The sequence below is a fragment of the Schistocerca americana genome, chromosome 1 (assembly GCF_021461395.2).
Source record: "Schistocerca americana isolate TAMUIC-IGC-003095 chromosome 1, iqSchAmer2.1, whole genome shotgun sequence".
In the NCBI taxonomy this organism is placed as follows: Eukaryota; Metazoa; Arthropoda; class Insecta; order Orthoptera; family Acrididae; genus Schistocerca; species Schistocerca americana.
Window position 1 is genome coordinate 665,057,876 of NC_060119.1, and position 8,646 is coordinate 665,066,521.

An 8,646-nucleotide genomic window follows, 5' to 3' on the forward strand; every position below is an offset into this window, starting at 1 on the left:
CCATTGATGAATTTCTGAGGAAAACCAACTGATTTGTATATAAGTACAACATAACTTCTGCACAATTTCAGTGCAGTAATGTGTTCACTGAAAATTTGTGTGTGTGTGTGTAAGTATAATCTAACTTCTGCACCATTTCAGTGCAGTAATGTGTTCATTGTAAATAAGTATTACAGTAGTTGTATTACATGTTTCTTACCTTATAAATAAATATAAAACTTTTTTATTTTAAATTCAGTGCAATAGTATTTGTAAAATGACTCTTAGTGTTCATTAAAAAATGACGATCATTCCACTTGGGACCTGTGGAATGGTACATTAGCTTATTTGTTTTAGTTTAAATATTTGTCATGTATTGTTGTTTTTCTGACATGTTCCACATCCTGGAGGACCTCCTCACTACGGATCAATTGGAATGAAAGTAAATCTAATCTAATCTAATCTAATCTGAGGACTGTTTAATGGCAGCGGCATATAATATGTGCATACTGATGTGTTGTAGTGTAAGCGATTCCATGGTCATCAGTAATCACATGGCAATCAAGAGGCCTTTCTGTGCACCCTCTGTTTTGACACTGCAGACAATAACTGTTATGACTTTAGATCTGAACAGTATTTGCAACATTCATTCCACGATAAAACCGTGCTCCACTAATGAGTATGTGGGTCTGTGGGGAGCTGGATTGATGAATCAACAGATTGCTGCACATGTTGGGCACAATGTATAGAAGATGTGTCACTACTTTCAGCAGTGGTCTTTGGAGTACTGTTACAGCCGTAGATCAGGTTCTGGAAATTTACATAATGTAGACATATGTCATGAACAACACATTTTGCAAGTAGTTGTGGCCGAGTATCACACGTGATGTGACACCAAGGACCATTGGAAACTGTCTGCTTGTAGCAGGACTTAAGTCATATGTGCTTCTTGCCAGGCTACCAATGGCATCACTACTCTAGTGACATGAAATACTGGAGGGTGAAATGGCACTCTTAACATCTTAACTGATGAGAGTAGTGTCTGTCTGTATGTAAGGGCTGTATATATGTATACAACATAGACCTGGTGAGCGGCCTATTCTGGAGTGCATTCCCCCACAATACACAGGTCGTCCCACCTCATACTTCATGGTGGGGAGGGGGCACCAATTACATCTTACAGTAACATTGGTTTTTTTGCAGGGTAAAGCAACCAATGATGCTACATTGCATAGTTGCTACTGCCATTTCTTCAACAGGAAGATGATGTGCATTTTCAGCATGACAGTGCAAATTCACAAATGACTGCTGCGACCTAATGTGCTCTCCATGATGTACAAGTACCTTGGTCTGCAAGGTCATTAGATTCCTCACCAATTGGACATGATGAAACAGGAACTTAACTCATTCTCCAGTGTATTTCATTTGGTCTGAATTTGTTACGAACTACCCGTCACATCACTAAAATGACCTTGTCCTTGAAGGTGTTGCGCTTTGTCTCTGGCAATGTATTAGGTTACTCACACTCAACAGCTGCCAACATGTGCTTAGTTCTGTCCTAGTATCAGACTCACAATTATTCCAACTGTAAGCACAATTGTCAGATATCTTGTAAGCAGTGTGTAAAGGAAAGACGAGAGATCAATGCTTTTCGTGTACTCTACCAAAATCCTAGGTGTCAACCGCGATTGTAATTACTCATCCCTTGCTTGTATGTAATTCAGGTCAGGGGTGGATGAGGAACCGTTCTATTAAACTGCTTGTTCATTATAATTCTTGCTATATTATCTGTAAGTAAACATGTACTTCCCCAGCCACCTCCTCATTAATTTAATAACAGAGCAATTACAGCATGTAAAATTAGGCGGGAATGGAGCAGCAGGGCTGTTCTTGGGTGTAAAGCTATGAGAAGCATTACTACGTTGGTATTTAATGTGTTCACTGATACTATGATGTGTGGCGATCCTGTTGGCATGCTGGCTCCACTGGCTAACGAGTAACAAGGCACCTTCAGCACTCTAATAAGATGCTGACATTAAGCAGATACACAGTCTAATTCCTTCAAGTTTAATTTTATTTTAGAAAGAGCATTGATATAGTTATCAAGATAGTACGGTGGAATTATATTGTAACATCCCATCAATCCAACTGGGTCCCAATTCCTTTAATGATCTCTTTTCCTCTCAATGAATAAGCTGTCTCAATCTTGAAAACTTGGAATTAATCAATTTACAGTTTCCTTCTCCTTGTCCTCAGCAGTGCAAAGAAAAAGAAACTGAAGCAAAATGCACAGTTGTAGACAATATTTGGGATAAGAAATGAAAGACTAATGTAATCTTAAGTTAGTCTGCATGTTTATATGAATAAACTGCATACAGAGGTGAGCAATCACATCCCTACAATATTGCACCAGAATGGGTAACATTATATAGTATTAAATGCAGCAATCTATCCAAGAATTGTGTTTTTACCATCACTGTATGCAGTAGCATCATCTTAGATTCATTTTTAACAAGGAAGGAAGGTTAGAGTTCAAATCCCATACCTGTTTAAGCTATTAAAGGTGAAACACAAGCTAGGATTAGGTGGGGATGTAGAAGGAAATCAACAATGCCTCCATTTGTAGTATTATCCCAATATTTGCCTCAAGCGATTTAATCCCCCCTCTATGTCTTAAACAATGAACTACCTTGTTTGGGAAATTTACTTTGAGAAGAGCTTCCATTAAAGTAGTTTGAAACTAACATCTGTAACATGCATTACATCATTACCATTAATTCATCAATTTGGCATGTAATTGACGATAATATATATGAGGGGCATTCAATAAATAATGCAACATTTTTTTTTCAAAAAAACAGGTTGGTTTTTGATCAGGATACCAATACACCATATTATTCCATGCTTTTGGCCACAAAACTATTTTGCAACATCATCTCCATTCAGTGCAATTGCCTTATGGAACCTTACTTGGAGGGCCTGTATGCCTGCATGGTACTAATGGTCGTTGTCTGAGCCAATAACCTCAACCATCATCCACGTACTGCTTCCCAAGGAATCCATTCTTCATTGGGCCAAACAAATGCAAGCTGGAAGTTGTGAGATGTGGTTCAAAGTGATGGACCAATGTTTCATTACCTGTGATGATGTTCAACAAAAAATTGTCACAATGAGCCTTGTAACACACATGCAATTCCGCACAGATGTTCCTTCATTGCTCTTCATGGTCTTCTGTTAGATGGTGAGGAACCCAGCGGGCACACCTTTGAGTATCCCATCTGGTGGACGAGTGTGTTGCAATGACCAACAGAGTCACCCAATTGTGCAGTGAGGTGTTTTATTGTGATTGTTGAACGTCTCAAACGAGAGTGTGTGCATGTTCCAACATTGCAGGAGTCACAGCTGTGTGTGTGTTCTAATCACAAGAACACACAGACAGTGATGGATACAACACTATTATATCTAGAAACAACTTGTTACAAGAAGGCACTTGCCATGGAGTGGCTGTACTACTACTTTGATAACAGTAGTCAGAATGTCAACATGTAACTGATAGTGAGGCTGGCTGGGCCTGGCTTTATAAGCTGTCAACTGGCCATTAGAGTGTACTGAAGAGAGTAGCCAGTGGGTTCACTGAACATAACCATGTGCCCAGACTCCTGTCCCTGGTAGAAAACCCAGTAAGGCAGACCATGAGGAGAGTTGAGATCCCAGATGGAAGAGTTGGAGCAGTGTCCTCTGCTGGCACCTATGGAGATGCTAGGCAGGGCTACGGGAACCGATACGAGTAGTCCGGTAAGCTATCAGAAAAAACTGTAATGCCTCCTCAATGGGGGAGTCCTGCAGATAATTTTTAATTTGGGTCTTAAAGCTGTGAACCATGTGCTCAGCTTCACCATTAGATTTGGGGTGAAAGGTAGGGGAGTGAACGTGGTGAATGCCTGAGTGCACACAGAAATCACAAAATGCCTGAGACAGGAAATGAGGTCCATTGTCAGAAATGAAAGCAACCAGGAGACATTCCACTGAAAAATATTTTGAAAGAGCCTGAATAATGACTTTGGTAATGGCTGCGGAGTGCTGGACCACATATGGAAGACACATCAATGACAATCAGGCAAAACACGTTTAGAAATGGACCTGCAAAATCCACATGGATGCATTCCCACGGCTGGGTTGTTGGAGGCCACGGAGAGAATGAAGCCTTGGGAGCCACCTGTTGACTAGCACACTGGGTAAACACAGCAACCAAATGTCCTAGTTCCTGGTCAATACCGGGCCAGTATACATGTCTGCAAGACAAGGCTTTGGTGCAGGAAACAACCCAGTGACCCCCTTTGCAACAGCTGTAAAACCTCACACGGCAAACTCCCAGCAATAATCACCAAGGGAACTGCATCTTCTGTGGAGAGAAAGAGGACACCATCTAAGACCAAAAGGTGATGGCACAGGACAAAGTAGTTACAAGGCGGATCAAAAGCGCACCCAGACGACAGAAGACCAAACCTGCTGGATGAGGTGGATGCTGTTGCCTTGACAACTCTGGCACTAGTGATTGGAAATCTGTCAACCTCTTGGCAGAAGGAGGTATCCAAATGAAAACACATGAGCTCCTAGCAATCAAATTCATGGTCCAGGAAAATGGACAGCCGGGGTAATGTGTCCGAATTGGCATAGTGCCCAGTGGGGCCAAATGAATTTCATAGTTGTATTTGGAGAGGGACAAGTCCCACCGCTGCAACCTGTAGGCTGCCTTATCGAGAACCTGTGCAGACAGATTAAATAATGACATTAATGGCTTGTGGTCCATAATTAGTTGAAAATTGGTGTCGTACAAGAAAACGTGAAATATGGTGATCACATACACAATGATCACAGCCTCCTCCTTAACCTGAGAGTAGAGGACCTGCGCTGGACTAAGAGTTTTGGATGTAGGCACCAGTGGCTGCTTCGAGCTGTCTGCATTCTGGTAGGTGACAACTGCCACCAAGCCATACTGCAAGGTGTCTGTAGTCAAAACTAATGGAGTGTTGGGATCAGAAATCAGAAGCAGCTAGACACTGTGCTGACCAGAGGCATTCCTTCAGTACGGTGAAGGCCAGTTGCATGACAGAGGCCAGACAAAGGAAGCACCATTGCGGCAGAGGAGGAGGGGGTGGAGAGGGTGTGTGATGGTGGATGCCCTGGGAATGAACCAGTGGTAATAGGCAATTTTATCCACAAAAGCCTGCAGTTCCTGCAACAACAAGGGACACAGCGGGTCTGTAATGGCCCTGACAAACTCTTGATGGGTCGGATGCCCTGCTTTGACATGATGTGATCCAGATATTCAAGAGACATTTGAAAAAATCTGGACTTCTGCAGATTGCATTGCAGACTTATGGCCCAAAGTTTTTGGAAAAGGACCCTGAGATTGTGCAAGTGATCACTCATAGTATGTATGGCAATGACGATATCATCCACGCAGTTGAAACTGTGCAAAATAGATAGCACTGAAAAATTACGGGGGCACTTGCCACCCTAAACATCAACTGTTGGTACTGACATAAGCCAAAAGGTGTATTCGAAACCACAATATACTTGGACTCCTCAACCAGCATTAAATGGCGATATTCTTGGAAACATTAAGTTTGGAGAAGAATTGACCTCCTGCAAAGCAAGTGAACAGTTTATCTGGATGTGACAATGGGTATGCATCTACCATGGACTGTGAATTCACAGTGACCTTAAAATTTCCACAAAGTCGTAATTTACCAGAGGCTTTCTTCAAGATAAAAAGGAGTGTGGCTCATTCACTAGAGGAAATCAGAATGACAGCCCTGACAGTGGCAAGCCTGTCCACCTTCACCTTGACTTGGGGGGAGTAGGGATATAGGAATCTGTCTAGCATGAAAAAATCTAGTATGAGCTGACTGCTTCAAGGTTATATGGGCTTGAAAGTCTGTGGTGCACCCTAGGCCTTCCACAAGGATATCCTGAAATTCTGAACATTGGGATTCCAGTGTTTGATACGGGACTTTGGCATTTATTAACTGGATGGAGCTCATGACTGAAAAGCCAAAGGCATCAAACCCAAAAAGGATTGCTGAACCAGCACCATGGAGACTATGAAGGTAATAAGCTGAGTCACTGATTTATAGGTAACTTCAGCTGTGACTGGGCCAAGAAAGGGGACTTGCTGTTTACCATATCCCTGGAGGTATCTGTTTACCAGCAACAGCGGCAGAGAGCCAAAGTCTGAATATGTTTGGGCATGAAGCCTATCTGTAGGTGAAGCTGTTGCTAGAGAACTAAAAACCTCAGTAAAAAGCTTATTGGAATCATGTTTGGGAACCGGTTCTGATGAGGATACTCCCTGAGTATCCATACCCATGTTCTCTGATGCTGCATTCTGTGCAGTTGAGTGGCTGACTACCTCATTGTGACTTTTTTTCTGACACTTCTGACAGGCGGGGGAGATATTGATCTGTCACATTGGGGGTAACAAGATGCACATGACAGCTACAGGGAGCAGCAGTTGGAATGCTGTTTACACACTGCACTGAAGCCATCGGATCGATTGTTTTGCACCACCGTGATATCATCCTCCCTGGATACAGCTGGGCCAGCCGTACAGCCGTGACATTGCACAAGGCATGCAGCTGCTGACCAATGGCTTGTGAGACTTCAAACGACTAGGCAATTGATAACACATTTTCAAGGGAGGGGTTCTCTAACTGGAGGGTCTGTTGCTGGTCTTCCTTATCCTGGTCAGACTGGATGATAGCTTCGCAAACCATGAAGTCCACATACGAGTCTTTCGACTTGGTCACGACAAAATGAGACTTACAACTAAGGCCATGGAGGGTCGCGGCCAGATACATAAGACTGCTGGGGCTGCTTCTTGCATTGGTAGAATTCAATCCTAGCTGCCACAATGTGCGTGCAGTTGTGATAATAGGAAGACAACAATGAATATAAATTGTCAAATGACAGCAAGGAGGTTTCTGCAACAGAGCCAGCTGCCACAAAACCATTTACAAGGCAACAGAAATCCATGACAAAAACAGTGTGTGACATACCTTCACAACCATAACATGAAAATGTTGCCGTAGGTGGTGTTCATACACTTCCCAATTTTCTGCCCCTCGTCAAATGACAGGAACAGAGGAGGAAACAGAGCCAGAGATGAAGGTTTAGAGAGCAATGTCAGCAAAGCCTGTTGCATGAGTGTAATAAGATCCTTCTGCTGTAGCACCAACATTTGTAGCAGAGATTCCATGTCATGTCAAGAAGTGAAAAGCAACTATGCAACAAACATATGAAAATATGACCCTACTCATCACCAATGTGTTCTAACCACAAGAGCATATGGACAATGATGGACACAACAGACAGATGAACGCAACAGACGGGTAGACATGACAGACAGAAGATACTTGCCACGGAGTGGATACACTACTAGGGCAATAACACTAATTAGAATGTCGATGTGTAACTGAGACCGAGGCTGACTGGGCCCGAATTTATAAGCTGTCAGCTATCTGGTAGAGTGCATTGAGGAGAGGATGCATGTGTGTCCATGAGTGGTGGTCTCTGACAGTTCTAGTGTCTGCTCACTTCAGTAGTGCATCTTACAACTGCGTGCACAGATCCTGGGTATGGAGTTTATATGCTGGCCTCACTGTAGTGACCCGCATATATATATATATATTTTATTTTTTATTTTATTTATTTATTGTTCCGTGGGACCACATTTAGGAGAAGTCTCCATGGTCATGGAACGAGTCAATACATGAAATTATAACACGATTGTAGAAACAGATAAAATGAAATATAAGAAACATATTCAGGCGACATGTCGTTAGTTTAAATAAAGAAAATCAAGAATGTAACACTGGAATTTGCTTAATTTTTTATCTCTTCCAGGAGCTCCTCGACAGAATAGAAGGAGTGAGCCATGAGGAAGCTCTTCAGTTTAGACTTAAAAGTGCTTGGGCTACTGCTAAGATTTTTTAGTTCTTGTGGTAGCTTATTGAAAATGGATGCAGCAGAATACTGCACTCCTTTCTGCACAAGAGTCAAGGAAGTGCATTCCACATGCAGATTTGATTTCTGCCTAGTATTAACTGAGTGAAAGCTGCTAACTCTTGGGAATAAGCTAATATTGCTAACAACAAACGACATTAAAGAAAATACATACTGTGAGGGCAATGTCAAAATTCCCAGACTATTGAATAGGGGTCGACAAGAGGTTTTCGAACTTAGACCATACATAGCTCGAACAGCCCGTTTTTGAGCCAAAAATACCCTTTTTGAATCAGAAGAATTACCCCAAAAAATAATACCATATGACATAAGCGTATGAAAATATGCGAAGTATGCTACTTTTCGTGTTGAAATGTCACTTATTTCAGATACTGTTCTAATGGTAAATAAAGCGGCATTTAGTTTCTGAACAAGATCCTGAACATGGGCTTTCCACAACAGCTTACTATCTATCCGTACGCCTAGGAACTTGAACTGTTCCGTTTCGCTTATAACATGCCCATCCTGTCTGATTAAAATGTCAGTTCTTGTTGAATTGTGGGTTAGAAACTGTAAAAACTGAGTCTTACTGTGATTTAGCATCAAATTATTTTCCGCAAGCCACGAACTTATATCATGAACTACATTATTTGATAATGT